Source organism: Pyxicephalus adspersus, chromosome 3 (assembly GCF_032062135.1).
Source record: "Pyxicephalus adspersus chromosome 3, UCB_Pads_2.0, whole genome shotgun sequence".
Lineage (NCBI taxonomy): Eukaryota > Metazoa > Chordata > Amphibia > Anura > Pyxicephalidae > Pyxicephalus > Pyxicephalus adspersus.
Window position 1 is genome coordinate 151,316,164 of NC_092860.1, and position 18,743 is coordinate 151,334,906.

Consider the following 18,743-nt stretch of genomic DNA (forward strand, 5'->3'; position numbering starts at 1 on the left):
AAATTGTGATTCGTTACCACAAATCACAAGGAAAATCAGATTCGTAACAAATCAAATTTTTCCTGAAACTCAGATCGAATTCCACTTCGTCCGATTCCATTCGCTCATCTCTAACTGTATCATATCATTTCAAGGCAGGAATTTTTTTTCAATTAATACTATGGTGACATACTGTATGGTGACTACAGAGAGAAAAAGAGGGCTTTAACTTTCCTAAATTATAACATGTTTATATATTATGCCATAATAAATAATGGAACTGAATAATATACCATGTTGAATACAAATTTTTATTGGCTGAGTTTTCCTTTAAAATTAATCCTAGATGTCTTTTTGTGAAAGCACTTTTTGGCGACCCCATGGTTTGAGGTTCAGCTCCGTACATCTCTTCCTACAACGCTCCCTCGGTTTTGTAACTCTACGAACATTCAACCTTTAAAATATTAAAGGCACCACAGTGTTATACCCCCAGTGAACAGTAAAGCAATTATGTTATAAAGTTACGGCAAATTAGTAAACTGGCTACAATTGATTCATGATCAGATTTAAGACCGGAGTATAATCTTTGGCAGCTGTTCAAGTGGAAGAAAGTTTTACGGCAAATTAGTAAACTGGCTACAATTGATTCATGATCAGATTTAAGACCGGAGTATAATCTTTGGCAGCTGTTCAAGTGGAAGAAAGTTGATCGCAATGCAACCTGATTATTTTTATATTGCTGGAGAAAGAGCAGTTCTCTATGATGGAAGGAGTGAAGTTATGTTGAACACTGCCGTGATGGGTGAGGAGTTTGGGTTCTGTGATAAAGCAAACCTGTCATTGTTCCTCAGAAACAAAACTTAGCTGTTTAGTCAAATCAGGAATTACCAAGTGCCTTTTATTTTAAAACTTCATTAATGTTAGTGCCTAGGCACACCCTGACTGATTTCAACAATGCAATGTTCGAGAAAGGACATTCTAATTTTACTGCTGTGAGGACTGGGGAGTTTAATACTCCCCAATCAATAATAGCCAATGCAATGTGGACACCTCTTGGAACAGGGGTCGGCAAACTTTTTTGGTTACTAGGCCATTTTAGGAGGTCAAGAAGGCACACTAGGTCGGACTCTCTCTTGAGTCCCGCGCTGATGGGTCCGTCCCCCACCAGGAATGCCCCTGAAGGGAAATCCCTCTCCTACGCAATGCATACGGACGAGAGGGAACGCCCCTTACCCCTACAAGCGGCTCTGAAGCCGCGGGTTGCCGACCCCTGCCAGCCAGGATTAGGTCCCTTTGGGTCGGAACGGACTACTGGCTAGGCCGCATCTGGCCTAAAGGCCAAGGTTTGCCGGCCCCTGTCTTAGAAGGTGATACAGCCCTGTATTTTGGTTTCAGAATATTACCCTTTTAATAAATAATTATGGTTACCTAGATGTAAACCCTTACTGGCAGCCATTGTATTTTCCTGAAGCACTGTCTATCATATTATCTTATTGTCATGTTTGTTTTATTTTCACCATCTGTTCCTCTATTATTACAGCAAATTGTTGCTGATTTCCACCAGTCTTTCTCTGACATTCTATATCTACATGTTCTGTGATGGCTGCATATTACTGCTCTGGACCGGCTTACTAGCAGTGACAATGAAGTTAACCATGATTGTACAATGGGTACATTTCTGGCCTCAACTAGATTTTCTGTTTGTATTCAGATAAAAGACAGATTGGACTAGAATATCAGTCAATAACTTTGGTTCTAATATATATTGGAAATTCTGTTTGGAGAAAGGACATACTGATTTTTACTGCTTTGAAGATTTGGGAGTTTAATACTCTCCAGTAAATAATTGGCCAATCATACTTTTGAGAACTTACCAGATTCTGTGTCAGTAAAGGTTGTTGTGTTAGCAGGTAAAGCTGTCATAGGCTTTTATCATCATCATCATTGCTTTCTGCTGTCACTGGTGCTCTAAAATATTTGCAAGTGCACAAATATTATAGCAATCACTGAAAAGAACGGCTGCTGGGGGTCCGCACATAATATAGGCCACTGATTTACCTGCATTACTTTCTACTGTCAATGGGGCTGTGATTTCTTTAGTATGTCAATGACTTGTTGTCCCAAGCTCCTTGGGCTCTATTTATCGCTCAAATATTCCTTGGATGGTGGAAATCAATTACTGCCATTTAAAAACAGAAACCCTTTTTACGATACAGAGTACCCTCCTTTTTTGTCAAAAAACATACAAATTTTACATACAATGAAAAAATAATGAAATAATAACTTGAATGTACTGTTTATTTAAATTTCTTTTGTTCATACAAAGGATTTATTGTTACTCTGACATTTTTTTACAACAAAACATTTGAAAATTAATTGGGTAAGCGGTTAAAGTAAAATTTATGCTTGTAGCTTTTCCTGGAGTGTTCAGTGTTAGGACAATCCTGCCGGATGCTCCAACAATAGTCAGCCATCACATGTACATCCCATCTACCCTGATACCGTCCTTCCATGACCTTCAAATCTTGGTGGAATCATCTTGCTCATCACTGACTGCACCAAGATTTTCCGGGAAGTTAGAAAGATGGCTATGCAGAAAATGCACCTTGAAGCTCATATTGCAACCAAGCATTTTGTAGCTCTCCAAGAGTTTCTGGACAGTTTCTGTGTAATTATTTGCTCGTGTGTTTCCAAGATGTCCTTGACAATGGCTTTGAATGATAACCAAGCATTCTTTTGTTGTCACTTGTTGTCACCTAGTCCATCACCATAATCATTTTCTTCAATAGAGGGTAGTGTAACGAAAACCGGCACTGGGACTTCATCTGAATGAGCCACTGGGCGTATAGCCGATGGTAGACTAGGATACTCTGTTACATTTATTTTTCATGTTATATCCTGAAGTTTTCACTATACAAAAATAACTGAAGTGATCTCCTGGCTCTCGCCAAACCATAGGTATACCAAATGGCATCTTATCACCTGTTCCCTTTGTCTACATCCATAAACCCTCCACACACTGTTTGCACACCTTATGAGGGGCCCAAGACTTATCTTGATCACCAAGTTTAACTGTGAAATATGCCAAATAGGCTTACTCTACAAATGTGCTGATGTTCGCCCTTTGACTGGGAATGGTGAAACTGCCACATATATAACAAAACCTTAATCAGGGTTGTTTAGGCACACACGACCAAAAAAGGCAAAGCCAGACATGAAAAAAAGGAAAAATAAATTTTGCTTATTCACTACGTAGAGCAGTGCACAACCTCTGACCACACTGTCTTGTGTGTAGATGAATAGCCTATGCAAATCCACGCTACAGTAATCGCAATAATATAAGCGGTAGAAAAAAAACTGACGTGATAGAAGAAAACTAACTGCACTTTCAGAATCAGCATACCTATTTTAATGTAAATAAGCTTAAAAATTGAAGTCAACAAAAAATGTGTTCCCCAGTGTAACTGACCATATTGCAGGCATGCTAGCGTTTATTCATTCCTGGCACATGCAAGAGAACTTGGGATTGCTGGGTACCCTATCAACCAAAGCTAATGCTGTGTATGCACAGTCAGCTTTTTTCCAGATACCCTGAGTAATCAGGTAGGTAGTAGGAATTACTGCAGAAGGGACATCCCCGTCACTTTCTGCAACAATGACCTGCCTGATCATGGATTCCTACAAGTGAGACTTTAGTTCTACTTTAAGAATGTTGAGAACTCTTGTCTTCACATAAAATATATTAAGTGAATAGAATTCCAAAGTTCAATAAGAACCTGCAAGCTCATCGGTAACAAAAAAAAAAAAATGTCTACAGATCAATGGACTCAAACATACTACCGAGATGCTATCTGGGCTAGCAGCAGGTAAGACCATAACCAGCGTTATGTACTTTGGGTGCAAGTCAGCTGGAAACAAAGCGGCGTATAATTGTCCAATTATCAAATGTCAAACTTTACATAAGCCTTGTTTCAATATAATGAGATTTGAGGTCTCTGGTGGGGTTTGCTTCCAGGTACACTGTACAGATCCCCATCCGCGGCCGAAACCACCGCTTTGCGTTTCTAAGAATCTTTGTAATGTTTAACTCAGTTTCTCATTTTCATTGGCAATATCTGCACAGCCTGGGATGTTATGGAGAAACATAAGTTATTTTTGGGAGACTAAGCAGTTGGCGCCTCAACAACCATCTTTACAAACTCCCATTTTCTGGAAAGGGCAGGTAGGATAAATAGGGGTAAAATAAAATAAATGGAAAAAAATAGACATTATTTCTATTCAAGCCAATTTAAAATAAAATAATAATAAAAAAAACTAAAGATACAGTGGGATGATGGCAAACTTTCTTGCATGTTTTTGTACAGCCAATGGCAGTTTAGATTTTTACTGGCCACAACCAACTTTATTGATTTTTTGGCATTGAATAGGCAGCATTTCCAACATCAAAACAACTTGTCTGCACAGGAAAAAAGAAATTAAACACAAAAGAAAATTGTCAGCCTTAAGGAGGGAGAAAAATGAAAAATGCTTTTTTGGCAAAAGTTTTGGTTTGAAAAAATTGCCACCAACTGTTTGATAACTGCTCAGGGGGATGGAAGGTGCCATGTGCCAAGTGAAATGCTTTTTAATGTTTGTTTTTATATTTGGCTCCTCTGATCTCCCCTAACATATTTGGTGACTAAACCATGCCCAGGGGGATAAAATAAAAATAAAAATTGCATTTTTATGAAAATTTGCCCTATTTAACCTAAAATTTCTGTAGGTATGAAAATTGCATTTTCATGTCTACATCATTCTCATGAAAATCACCCGTCCATCCCTATCCCTTACTACAAATTTAAGGATTAAAATAATCATTATATTCTATTAATAATTACTAATTTTATTCCCAGTTGTGTCCCATTAAAATTACTTGCACAAGACTAATTTTTAAATAAAATTGGCATTACAAATATGAACAAAAGTGAATTTAAAATTTTACATACAACCCACAAATAAAAAACTTTATTTTTATTTGGTTTTCGTAACACATTATATAATAACTATAATATAACATTTATTACATTACATTTTATCAATAAAAGCTACAAAAGTGGACAGAATTTTTTTTGGCAAAACAATTTTTATTTCAATTTATAATAAAACAATATTTGAATTCTATTTATTGTTAATTCTGTATATTTAGATCTTTGTCTGGGGTTTAGTGTTAGGGTTTCTGGTCAGGTCATCCATCTGCTTCAGACTCGGAATGTTAGTGACCCTTCCCATAGACTAGGAGAGGTCGCACTGCAACGGAAGCTAAACAGTTGGAGTTGAACCCGCCAAGAGTTATAACAGTTATTTCACCAGCAGAAATATTGGTCTTATAGGAAAGTTTGTGGCCCCACTTCAACATTAGAAAACAAAAAAAAAGCTGCTGTTTGTTGGAAATTATTGGCCATAAAATCCAGACATGGAAGTAATTAATGTGCTTTGCAAATTAGTCTGAAAAGAAATCAAACAAGATCGTAAAAATGGAAGTGCAGCGGTCAGGCAGACGGTGCGGGAGGTGAGGAGGCCGACCTACCTGTTTAGACAAAATGGTTTTATGGGGAAATTAATGAGGCCAAGTCTGGGCCTGCAAACAATGCAAAGCGGGGGCCACTGTCAATTAAAGCCAGCCTCGCGGGACAGACGTTGTGCTGCTAGACGTAACGCTATTAACTCATTAAACGCTGCAAAACAGCTGTACACAGTCTGGGTTTTTACTTTATTGCCAATACACAATATGGAATGAAAGGTGTCAGTATGTAAATAGGTGACAGTAATGGAAAAAATGGGCTTTGAAGAAAAAATAATCACTTACCTTTAGGCCCAACTCCTCAGTTTCGACCCAACGCCATCGGTAAAACTAAATAGATTTTCCATGATACTCATCCTCCGCCATCACAGGCAGCAGTTCCTTTTCTTTATTGGATTTCCTCAATCTTTACTCCTCAACTGACTAAAACTGGGGAGAGTGTAAGTGCTGGGGGTCATGGACCTGCCCCCGGGTGATCCTTGACCTACCCCTGGGGGATTTAGGTTGCTTGGTGTTGCTAGTTGGCAGTAATGTAAAGTATGTAACCCTTAGCTATGCAATAGAAGCATGGACATGTCACTTATTTTATGAGCAGCTACTTACATTTCTTTTTAGAAAATAGTGATATTAATTTACTATTTGGATTTAATATATTAATTATTACATATGTATTGTTCCACTTTAAAAAAAAAATACCAGTCTTTTCATGGAGTGTGCTTGATTGTAATAATATATTATGTATCTAATTATAAAACAAAAGGTGCTGATAAAATAAATAAACTTCTACATATATACAAAACAATTAATCTAAAGAAAAAAAAGTAAATTATATACTTTTAAAATTGTATGTATATAAGTATGGTATGGTAAGTGATATACTAATTAAACAAAAGTGTTTTTTTCTCAGGCTTGTATTTTTCTATATAATGTAACATAAAAAATAAGTACAAAAAAAGTTCAAATCTGTTAAAAAAAGAAAAAAAGGAATAAAAAAAAATCAACACGAAAATAATAGCTATAAGTTAAATTGGAATAAACTTTCTTTGCTTTTTCTTTTTGCAAATTAAAGCTCAACCCTGCTTATGATTAAGTATAAATATAATGTATGAATAATGTTGTTACATTTTATTAGCTGCTCTGTACTGAAATAGAAAATGCAGTAGCAGGGAATAGGATGGAAGCCCCCCCACCACCACCTCAAGTACCCGGAGATGTAAAGTTACTTTGTTAAAGTTTTTGTGTCTCCTATGTCTTTGGTCTGCAACTGGTTAATCTGTTTTTTTCATGGAAATGCCATTCATTCCAAACAAGATGTTCTCTTTAATTCTGTCCTTTCCAGCTTCCTATACTTACTTTATTTTGCTTCCTTGCCCCCTTTTCTGGCCAACAGAAGAATTGGCTATTTGTAAGGTAGGGGTACTCTCTTCACCCCTAAGAGGTCCATCAGTAAGCATGACCATTGCCACTTGGAAAGATAGGGAGTGCTATGCTCCCAAGTAGAGGGTATGGGTATGTTTCCTTGATTGTGGTGTGGAAACAAAACAATGGGGTAATAGAAGGCAAACCAAGTATATGCCACTGGTAGGGGCACCATTACAATGAACTTGTATGAACCTGCATGGGCAAAGTTTACTATCAGTTCTCCATGTCAACTCCAATTTTTTTACCCATCTCTCCAAAACAAAGACCATTCATTCATTTAAAACAAAGACAGATGCCGAGCAGGCAATCCTCTTGTTAGTTTCCTTCTCCATCTCTCGGTCTCTCCTAGGCATGATCCAGCAATACATGATCGCCTTCACAGAAGGCTAAACAATAAAGCTCAGTTTATGAAGGTTGTATATTTCTCAGTTTTTCCCTACGTCTACCTTGGAAGATATTTATATTTTATTGAACTTGAAAAAAATAGGATTTTGCTTTGAAACCTGAAGTGATCCTAGCTTTCCAATCATATAAAAATAACACATAAAAACGGAGGCCGGATTTGTACTTTAATTTTACAGCGTGCATTAAATCTCCCTAAATATATAGAATGCATAATCCCTTAGCGTGCGATCAATAGGACGTTTCATAAACAGCGTGGGGGAACAAAAAGGAATTCTCCGAGAACAAAAATAAGTGAGCTCTGAGGTCCATTAAAAATGTATTATATTTTACAAGCCTTTCTCCGGGTCATTGTTATTTTCCTGATGAACCCTTTAAGATCTCAGCTGTGGGACCAAGCAGATATATTTCATGCATCATATTGTTCCAAGTCAGGAAAGTCACAACAAAGCAGCCTAGGGTTAAAAAACAAAGAATTGCCAGCTTATATGACACCAGAAACAAGTACCTCGGAGTGGCTTGTAAAAATCTATTTTTAACAAAAAAATGATGTGAGAGGTAAGAAAATCCAAAGCAGTCCAATGCCAAAATCTGTATGATTTTATGGTTCCATCGTACGGAGTGTGCCCAAAAGTGGGTTTTTCGGCACCGTAACACCCGCACTGCCGTCACAGACGGTTTTCCACATTAAACTTTACTTTGGATGGCCTTTTTAATGGAAACCTCTTCTGATGGAACAGACAAGACTGCTGAGGAAAACAAGTTAGGGGTGAATTTAAGTAGCCTGAGCTCTCCCATCCCTCATTTAAAAAGGTGATTGAATCTTAGAGAGAATTAATGTCAGCTTGTTAAAATGGCTATGACCTGGCGAGTTGTTTGTCTTAGGCGAAGAAAAAAAGTTCAGTTTGGTGGAAAACTGTCCGGTGGTGTCTTGGGTGATTTTTGCTGGACTCTTGGCTGGAGTCATCCAGTTGGCTGTCTGATCATTTTCTAAAGGAGAGCTTTAGAAATGAAAAGGATTCAAATATTTGTATTTTGGTTCCTGGGGATGAATGCATTTTCGGCACACAAATAGGCTTATTAATACCATATGAATTTAGTGTGGATTTCATGGATAAAATCATTGAAAAGGCTACAATCTGGGGAAATTCTTAGTAATCAAGTGTTTGTTTCTTTCCTCACACAGTACTTCTAACAAGATCATCATTGTGAGGTCTGCTTTGGTAGATGTCGAGAAATAAACCACTTCGGGTCTTTGAGCTTGGTGAGATCCCTGTGCTGAGTTTCTGGCTCTGCACACCTGCTGTGCCCATTATGAGGGCCCCCACCTTTCCTGCTGGATTTATATTAACGTTATATTAGGGAAAATGTACCAGGAGGGGCCAAAACACACAAAACAGAATGGGAACACCCAAACGTCCCAGGTGGACAGAGTGGAACAAAGTCATGAAATATGGTAAGAAGATCTTACTGAAGTTTTCAATAAGGGTGAGGTTCAAGTTTGATTGCTCCATGAATTTGTCTTAAACTTACTTTCATAATTTCCATCTGATATTTAAGGTAGCAGTTTTCATATTGGTTGAATGTATTCAGGGTTAGTCCAAGACATGAATTGACAACCATAAATCAATAGCACCTGACAACCATCTGTCAATAGAAATGCTGTTTGCTGGATACCCTAGTAGTGAGTTCCCTTTCAATGTATATCTTGCATTTTTAAATAGCGTTTGGAGAACATGATACAAACCAAACACATGCACATTTTCTACTTTTCAAGACCTTAATCCAGGAGCTGATTTTGTCTACCAAGCCCCATCAAACACCAAACAAACAAAAAGTTGATAAAAAAAGGTTTCTAATCTTGGTTGTAATCCAAATGTTACACAAGGGGTTCCGAACTCTTTAATGCCTGGGATTCCAGACTCCTTACTTATAAGATCCACTAGCAGAAGGACATGAAATGTACTCACCAAAGAAACTGACCTCAGATTATTAAGGTCAAAAGTCAGGTGAGCTAGGTCAGCTCTCCCACAGATGGCACTGATCATGCCAAGAAACAGCATTACACACAGGTACAGACTACCCATAAAGATGTTCTGACTGCTGCCAGGCAATAAGAAAGTTACAAGCACATGCTAGTACATGGCTGGGAGACAGTGGCCCATGCACGGGCACCCTAACCCTTGTTGGGCAACCTAGAAGAAGTGGCATTTTGAAAAGCCACCACTATACCAGTCAAAAGAAGCAGGTAGCAATGGATATAGAAATAAATGATAAGATTAGTTTCTGACTTTCAGACTTCCCTATTTAAGCACCTCTGTGTGTGTTTATCACCACAAGGCATCATCTTAAGTCAGCTTTACTGACAAATAGGGGGTCTTCTAATTCTGGGAGAAGGCTAAACCTGGTTGGGTGGTTTTTTATCAAGTCGAACTTCTAAGATGACCTGTAATGAAGACCAGAAAAAAGAAGGTGGACCTTTTAATAGGAAGCTGGTCTTGATGGTCTGGGAAGGGGCAAAGTTGACACATGGTGATCCAGAGATAAATATATATAGAACCATTATGTTAGCCAACCATTAGGTCAATAATAATTATACAACACTATTCTGTAGTAATATAGGTTTTAGAAAAAGTAATCACAGTGCACAAAGAGGAACCAAAAGGCACTGAAGAATCTTCAAAAAACAACATTTCTGGGAGTGAAGGATGCCTGGTCTCCTGTTGTGTTCAGCCCCTATCTCATTGCTACATCCTGCAATGTGTTAGGAGCCAGAGGAGAAAAACACAGTTTCGAGATGGGTACCATGTATTCAAGACTTCTGGAGCTGCAGGATTCTGAAGATTCTACAAGCAGCTGTAAATTCAGTACAAAACGGTACCATAGGAAGCAGGAGACGTAGGTATGCACTTTTCTCTTTGCGGGAGGTACGTTTTTTTTAATACCTACTCTAATAACGGAGTCGGAGTGTGCCTACCCCCCTTGTAGTCCAGTAGGTAAGTATTTGATGGTTGCAATTGTTTTATTTTGTTTCTGGGTTTCAAAAGAGGAATTTTAATTTGTCTTGGTGTTGTAATACAATTCCTACCTCGTTTATGTATAACATCAATACGACATGACTGTTTAAACATTTGCTGGCAACTCCCTTCCCCGGCCTGTCTCAAACATATTATGCTCCAATAATTCAAGTCGATGGGGCACGTCGAGGAACGTTAAAAAGTGTTACCGTGTTTTCCGCATAGAAGAATTTAAGGGAGTATTACTAATAGTGTATACAATTATTAGTATTATTTTATGCCTAGATCCATGTCTTCCTGTGTGTATAAAGTGCTCGGACCTGTTGACATTTTCCTTGCGTTGGAGGCCAACTCCCATCAACTTGTGACACTTTCAAGAAGCTCTTCGGCTCTCGGTTTGGCTCCACGCACCTCGTACATCAAGAATCTCAGCACGGAGGAGGATTTGATGTCTCTTAAAATTAACCAAATATTTCTCCATCTCGACAAATTATTTAACCTGAAACCGCACGCCCCAGTCCAGATGGTTTGCACATTGCTTGGATGATATTTTTGTGCCACGGCCTTCAGACACCTTTAAGAAGCGCCCAGCTCACTGAGTGATGGTTTTGGGCACTGAATGCTTGTGGTGTAGACTTCACCCATCCTTTCCTTGCTGGACAGGATATAGAAAAGACAATATACCATGAGAAATACTTCTTCTGTCTACTTCCAAAAGTAATAAGGATGATTTGGCGAGGAAATCAGCACTGTACATTCAGATCCTACTTGAATTAAACCATTTTCTGAACAGCAAGCTTGCAGCTGAGGAGAACCAGAGGTAAGCCAGAACTTTTTGCCTACATACATGTTCTGGGTCTTAGGAGACTCACATCAAAAATGGCAGCCCCCATATTTCTATCACAAACATTGTGCACTGCAATACAATATTGCATCCTTTGTGCAGTGGTAAATGCTGGACAAAGGATGCAATAGTGCATTGCAGTGCAGTTTTCTTGGAATGGAGCCTCATTTGAAATAGGGTACCATTCTAAATGAAAACCACCACACTATATTAATATGCACAATGCAATGCAATGGATCTGTGTTGCAAAATGCAAGAACGTGGGATGACAAACTTTATGAGTTGCTTTACGAAGTAGGGTTGGATGCCATTTTGACCATGCTAGATTGTGTTGGCAGCTCATTGAATGAACCAACTGAAAAACATGTTAACATAAAACATGACAGGCACATGTTAATCCAGTGTACATGTATCCAAACCGAAAAACACTAATATATACATAATTATGTAACTTAGTCCACTTAGTCCTGCACAAATAAACCCATTATTCTTGCTAGAAATCCAGTGCACTGAATGGGAATACCAATGGTATCAGTTTTCTCTATGCTGTGCTATCTTCTATGAACTCCTCCTCCCTATGAAATGGATATCAGAAAGGAAACATTTTGCTCCATGCGACTCCTTGGAATCCAGGTCTCATCCAGGTGACATTTTGTTTCTCTTTGGAAATAACAAGTGACTGAGCGATGTCAACCTAAAACTAGAAGTGTGTTATGAGCAGGATCACCAGGCAAAAATAAGGCAAGAAATAAACTGAAAAAAGAAAATTAATGTAACCATCACATCTAAGGCCTGGGAAGCTGCAATATATTACATTGTCATGAGGGTTTAGATAGTGAGCAGCCTGTGTGTACAGCAACAATTGTTCTACTGTTACCTGAAACAATTGTATAGAGCAACATTCAGCACATTTAGAGGCCATTGACATGTGTAAGCCTAGACTAATATAGCTGTAACCGACCTTCCGGCATAGAACAGCTCACAGCAGCAGGCTTCCACTCCCTAGTTCCAATATAAGGGCGGAATAGCTCTGATCCAAATTAGAAACACTTTTAAACATTACCTCTTATCCCAAACATTGAGCAATTAAGAATATTGTGTTGGTGATGGAGAATATGCACAAAGTTTGGTAATTAGGAGAAGGTTGAACAACACAGTAAAATCTTAAATTGTTAAGTTTTATGGACCAGCAAAATATGTTTTCCTATCACATTGGTCCCAGTTGTCTTTGTATACTACAGAGCACCTCTCTCCAATGTTATAAAAAGAGACAGGGAGGAAGTATTTGTTGTTCTATACTATGATGACAATGCTGCTATTTTATAGACACAGTACAGCATTGTCACTCTACAACTGGAAGTGTGTTGTCAGGATCACCAGGTAAAATAAGGGAAAAAAAAGAAAAGGGAAATGAATGTTGCCACCACAACTAATATCTGATGGGGTGCAATATATCTGTATTTGGAATAGATACCCTTCAAGACTTTTTTTCAACCCTAAGCCTTCCATTGCAGTCTGCAACAATACCCAGAGCCTGCTGGTATAACGGAGCATGCTATATCCTTCTATTGGACAGAGCTTGAGAGGCCTGCAGCCAATCCCAAGGCTCGAACACTATCATGTGCTAAAGGAAGTTGCATCACAGCTCCTTTGGATGGAGCCACAGATAGATGTTGAATACCAACAAGCCCTACAAAACCTGCAGCTCTAGAACAAAGGAAAATAAGACAAGGGCCAATTAACAGGTAAGTATACAACCTTATCTATTCTAAGGGATGTGCCATTTGACTTTACATGGTCTCGTTATACACCAACATTCTTTTAACTGATTACTGAAGCCTACTTTCCAAATCCTGATCAAAGGGGACTACTCAGTGGAGTCTACGAATAAAGCAGAGAATTTTACATTCACTAAAATATTCTCTGATGGGGAATCCTCAGATCCATGTGTTTCATCTGCAGTATTTAATCTTCAGAAAGAGACTCCCATGTCACCTAACTTTTGATGATAAGAAGACATGGTGATTTTGGTGGAAGGGACACTTTTAACTCAAAATATGGCAAATGGGCAGACTTATGCTACACCACCAATTTACATACAATAAAAAACTAACACTTAAAAAAATAATTGGCCAACATTTATTTTTATTTTTTCCTAATATATTTGCTTTTGGTTTTTTATTTGAGCTTTTACAATTATAAATTGAAACATTTATAGGCTGAATGAAGATTTATTGCAAAATAATACTTTTTAATAATAAAATAACACATTTTTCAAACAGCTGTCTCTATCCACCAAAAAAAGGGAAACATTATTAGGAATGAGGAATAGAGTGATTTGGAAAGAGGACCAGTCCCTCCAAATCTGAGACAGTTGCCAGGTATGTCTGCTTTGCTACTACAAGTTACTCCAGTCAAACCATGAGAACACTTCCATGGAGTTGGTCATGAAATACAAAACCCACAGACCCCCTGTATTTCTTTGTCATTGTCCCCTGGCTTTTTTTCTCCTAAAGCTGACTCTCTGTGTGACCTGCTTTTCCTGGCATGTGCCGCTCCTGACATGTACGCTGCCTTGAAAAGGAAACTGCATAATGAATTAAGGTTCTTTGAAGAAACTGAGCATATAAAAAAATGTAGAAAGTGACGGTGTGATGTAACTTTAGATGCTAAACTCAGCATTCCACCAAACCCCACAAGAGTTACAGTAGCAATCTGCTCCACATCACCGTGACACACAAGCAAGTCAACCTGAGACTTGGCAGCCCTGACCGTGTAATTACCATGTAGGGTCAGGTTACGTACAGTTGTACGGCATTCTGTAAGGTAAACGATACCTACTTTTTGCAACATTAAGTTCTCAATCTCTCACGCACACCAAAAGTAATGCTTTGTACAAACAATTTATCTTCGAGACTTTTCACACCACAGATAGATTGCTCCGGGACGTCTCTATTCATTAGTCTTTTCCACCAGATAAGTATCACAGGTTATTCACAACTGGTGCCTTCTCATGGGGAAGGTAGTTAAAGTATATGTTCAGTCAAAACTTTTCTTGGATTCCAAAAGTTTTTTTTTTTTATCTATCAAATCGGAAGTTTTAAAGCTGGACCTCAGGTGGAACAACATTCAATGAGATATATTACTTAATTGCCACACTTTGGGTGCAGAAAATGCTTTTTGTAAAAGTTGTGGGGACATCTTTACTGAGCTGTACGACAGACAGGAGAATGGGTGAGAACCAGCAAGGCCACTCACAGGTTGTCAGCCAGAATTACGAGGAGGCGGATACAAGACCGCTCACTATGCCCAGGGAGGGAGCAGCAGTAACTGGTCCTAATACAGGAAGCTCCTGCACAAAAACAAGGTTTCATACTGAAGACTACACATGCCTCTTGTATTTAGACAACATATTCATATTCTGGAGTTTTTACCTTTCTAATAGTCATAATGATCATGGTCTCTGAGACAGAAATTGGTGGGAATCCAAGATGTCACCAGAACAAGAGGTGAACAGAAAACATGGGATGCTGCACAGCTGTTCCGGTGATTGTTGTCTGCAAGTGGATTTCCATTCATTCGCTCTTAAGCATTAGATCAGCCTTTCTCAACCATTTTTATTATAGGGGATGCATTGAAATAATCTTCAGATCTCAGGTAACCCCTACTCTAAATTCTATATTCACAGCTCACAGTATATTAGCATGATGGTCATTGGGAAGAATAGCAAAAAGATCATTGGTGTCAGTGGTAACTGATCTGGCAGGTCTGAATTATAGGTCAAGGAACCCCTAGAAACCTCTGGAGGAACTGTGGACTGAAAAATATAAATTATTAGTAATAATAATGGATTCCATTGCCTTGTTAACACCAATATCTATCACCAACTGCTTCTACTTAAAAACCTCTGGCCAGTCCGATGATGGAAATCTGGTGGCAGTGCAATGGCTTGGGATTACTGTAACACAGAACATTGTTTAGGTAGGAATGTATGGGTGTCATTCTACTGCACTGTAGTATTGTGAGCCAAAGGTTACCCAAGCCAGCATGATGTTGCACCTCCAGGGGGAAGTTCATGATGGCCGGGAGTTACTTATTAGAGGCCAATTAAAAAGAGTGCCACCATTTAGTAGCAGAGGGGTTTTTCTGTGAAGGTCAATACCAAATATAAGGTAGATTTTGCAACTAAGTCATAGTGACAGCACCAAAAAAGAAAATGGATAGCCAGGTATGTACAGTCTACACCGGTGTTTCTCAACTAGGGTTCCTTCAGAGAATGCTGGGGGTTTGTTGAGCAATAAGCAGTTTGGGCCTCTCAGGTCAGTTTAACTAATACCATTGATGTTTTTGGCTGTCTGTAAGATGACATTTTTCCCAATAACTGCCAAAGTAGGAGGCATTCTTCTCTCTGATTAGCACTATAATGCACTGATATGAGCTGTGGATTTGTAATTAAAGCAACTGGGTGGACAGAAGGGACATGTTGCCATAACTCACTGCAGCTACATGCAAACACATGAACAAAATGATTACCAACTGCTCCTATTTAACTGAATGGGAGTAGCTGGGGCAGTAATTATATGTTCAGTGGTCATTGCGGTCAACCACAAGTCCAAAATTGTCCATAGACTATGTTCAGTCCAGCAGTGAGGTTGTGGTTTTGTTACAGCTTCCACACGCTATTCAGCTGCTGCCTTGAGAGAAACACAACATACCTGGAATCTTCCTGAGGCTCCCAAATAGAAAATAAACAGGGCCGACAGTGAGCTTTTCGGTGCTAAATCTGTCAAATCCGCAAACCCAGTGCTGTGTTGCAGGTGGCCCAGTGGCCAATTGGCTTTCAAGATACCAGAAGCCAGGTGCCGGGTGGGAATGCTTGTTACCACCACGGGTCGAAACCTGCCCATATAGACGTAGCCCAGTCAAATAAATTGGAACTCAGGGACAGCTTTTTGTATTAAAATATCTTTTCTGAAAAAAAATTATACTGTTGTTTCATATTGGAGCATATTAGGAATTGAATTATGTAGGTTTGTACAGAACCTAAAGGAGACAGCAATATATAGCTGTTGGGAGGCAAGAGAGCAATGTCATAAGATACAGTCAGTTGAACGATTTTGTGTTTTTGCCATCAGAACAATTGCAGCATTATATATGCCTGGTGCTTGCATTAGTTTAATCTGTCTCCAGATTAAGTCTCCAGTTAAGGTGAAGTCTATTCCTGGACCTGCAGCTTGGTGTAGGAAAAGCAATAAGTCATCAAAGAGAAGAACTTTGAAGTCCTTTATGCAAAGTAATTTTGCCCTGGCTGCAGGTAAGAAGAATTTGAATTGTTAACCAATTTTATAAAATCGAAGCTGACTGTTGATTGAATCAAAAAGGTAAATTAAAAATAACATTGGTTCATTAAAAAGGCTTGCGTAACAATTGCTTTTTCTTAATAAAAGTGTTTAAAACGTTTTTATGGTGAAATGACTGTCCACTGGGACCCTCCAACACCATCAAGCCATGCGCAAGAACAGGAAAACCATAATTAGAATAATTTTATCGCGATCGGCGGCCAACACCGTTAACACATTGGATGGAAATAATTAGAGCCTTAAAGATTGTGTTATTTTATATCATGGGGAAAATACATAAGAAGAAAGGTGGGTAGATTTTTCCAGACGCTGCTGTGCCTAAACAAATGGAGGAAAGAGAAAACGCCAAAGATTGTACAACAAACCGATTGCTCTTTTTTTCCCTTAATAAAAATTAAGCTTGAAGACACATAAACTGGCTGTAATATGTTAGATCAGCCTTTCTTAATGTTTTTAATATGGAGGAACCCCTAAAATAATTTACAGGTCTCGAGGAACCCCTGCTAAAAGTTATATTTACATCTCAACTTACATTAGCATGATAAAAAGTTCCAGATATATTATTAAAAGAATGATTATGAATAGGGCATTCTTGAAACATTTGAAATCATTTTTCAACACCCACTGCTCTGTTTGATGTGAACTGAATAATAAAGACCAGAAACAAAAAATGCAGACAGTAACAATTGTAGAGAAACCTAATACTAATAGCCAGTGTAGGGTCCCCTTACATTGGTGGTCAGTGTTGTGTTCCCACATTGGTGGTAGGTGGAAAAATTAAACCATTACACCACCCAGTTATGAAAATACCTTGTTATTGGTGGCCAGTTGATTAGGGTCGTCTATCATTGATGATGATATAAGAGATAATCCTTCAAACCAGAGCTCACTTAAAAATAATGGCACTCAGTGGAATGAGTGTCCTTTACAAGGGTAGTCAATAGAAAGAATGTTCCTTCTAGTGCTGGTAAGTAGGGAAAACGACCTTATATTAGGCTTCATTTTCTAAAGGAGCCTCCTAAGGACTGGGAAGAATGAATGGCACTTACATTTAGATACCAGTAGGAAGATTTTCCCTTAAATGGGGGGATACTGGAAGACTTCCAACTTGCATTAATGTCAGTCAGAATGATGTCACCTATAACTGGGTTGGTTGGATACAACAAGGTTGACTTTTCATTGCAAATCCCTCGAAGAGTGATATCTCACTAGCCTTTAGTAAATCAAACTCACTACTGGACTCTGGAATGACTTCCACATTGGAGGTCATTGGGAAGAATACCCCCTTCCATTGGTGGTTAGTGGAAAGCTTTCCCTCTAGATTGGGCACCATTTATATGGCCCACAACTGTGCATATGTGTGGGTAGCTCCCTTTGTAGTTTCTATTACAGATATGATAATAATGTCATTGTATGAGTTTATTTAGAAGACATTTGTTACCCCATGACAGGTATCTAGTTGTTGGATCATAAATTAGAATGCTCCAATCTAACTCCAATTGCAACTATCCAACCCCTACTACTCGTCATTCTGTTCTTTGTGGGGTCATAGGTCATCTATATGTAATGCTTGACTAAAGTAGAGAAAATTCAGGTCACTGACCTGACTGCTGCATGGAACTGCTTTAACAATCTCAGGACTGGATGGATAAAACAGAATATCCTTCAAAAAGGAAACAGCCCCATATAAGCTGTATATTTTGGTAATTTCCCGTAGCCCATTATAAGGAACTTCCATTATGAGGGGCCCCATTATAAGAGATATCATCATTACGGACCACCAATGTAAAGTAGAAGTCTTTCAGTGTCCCCCAATATAAAGGAACTTCTTCCCACTGGTCCCTAAATATAAGTATCATTCTTCAATTTCTTGGAGCTGCTCAAACACTTTTCTCTCAGTTCCTGAAATATTGGTAGTCCAAAAGGGCCGCACAGAGATTGACCTACCGGCCATTGTCAGCATGATTTTTGGAGTCCATAAAAATTCATTAGCTAAGTTATTTTGAAGATACACAGCAGGTAATAGTGACTGCTTTAAAAAAATGACATAATTTGGTATAAACCAGGAATTAAAGAGGAGTCTTTTTTATAGATCGGCCTGGAGCAAGTTTCTAATACTTCTGGCTTATGACATTAAGATAGCAATGGAAATGTCTCTT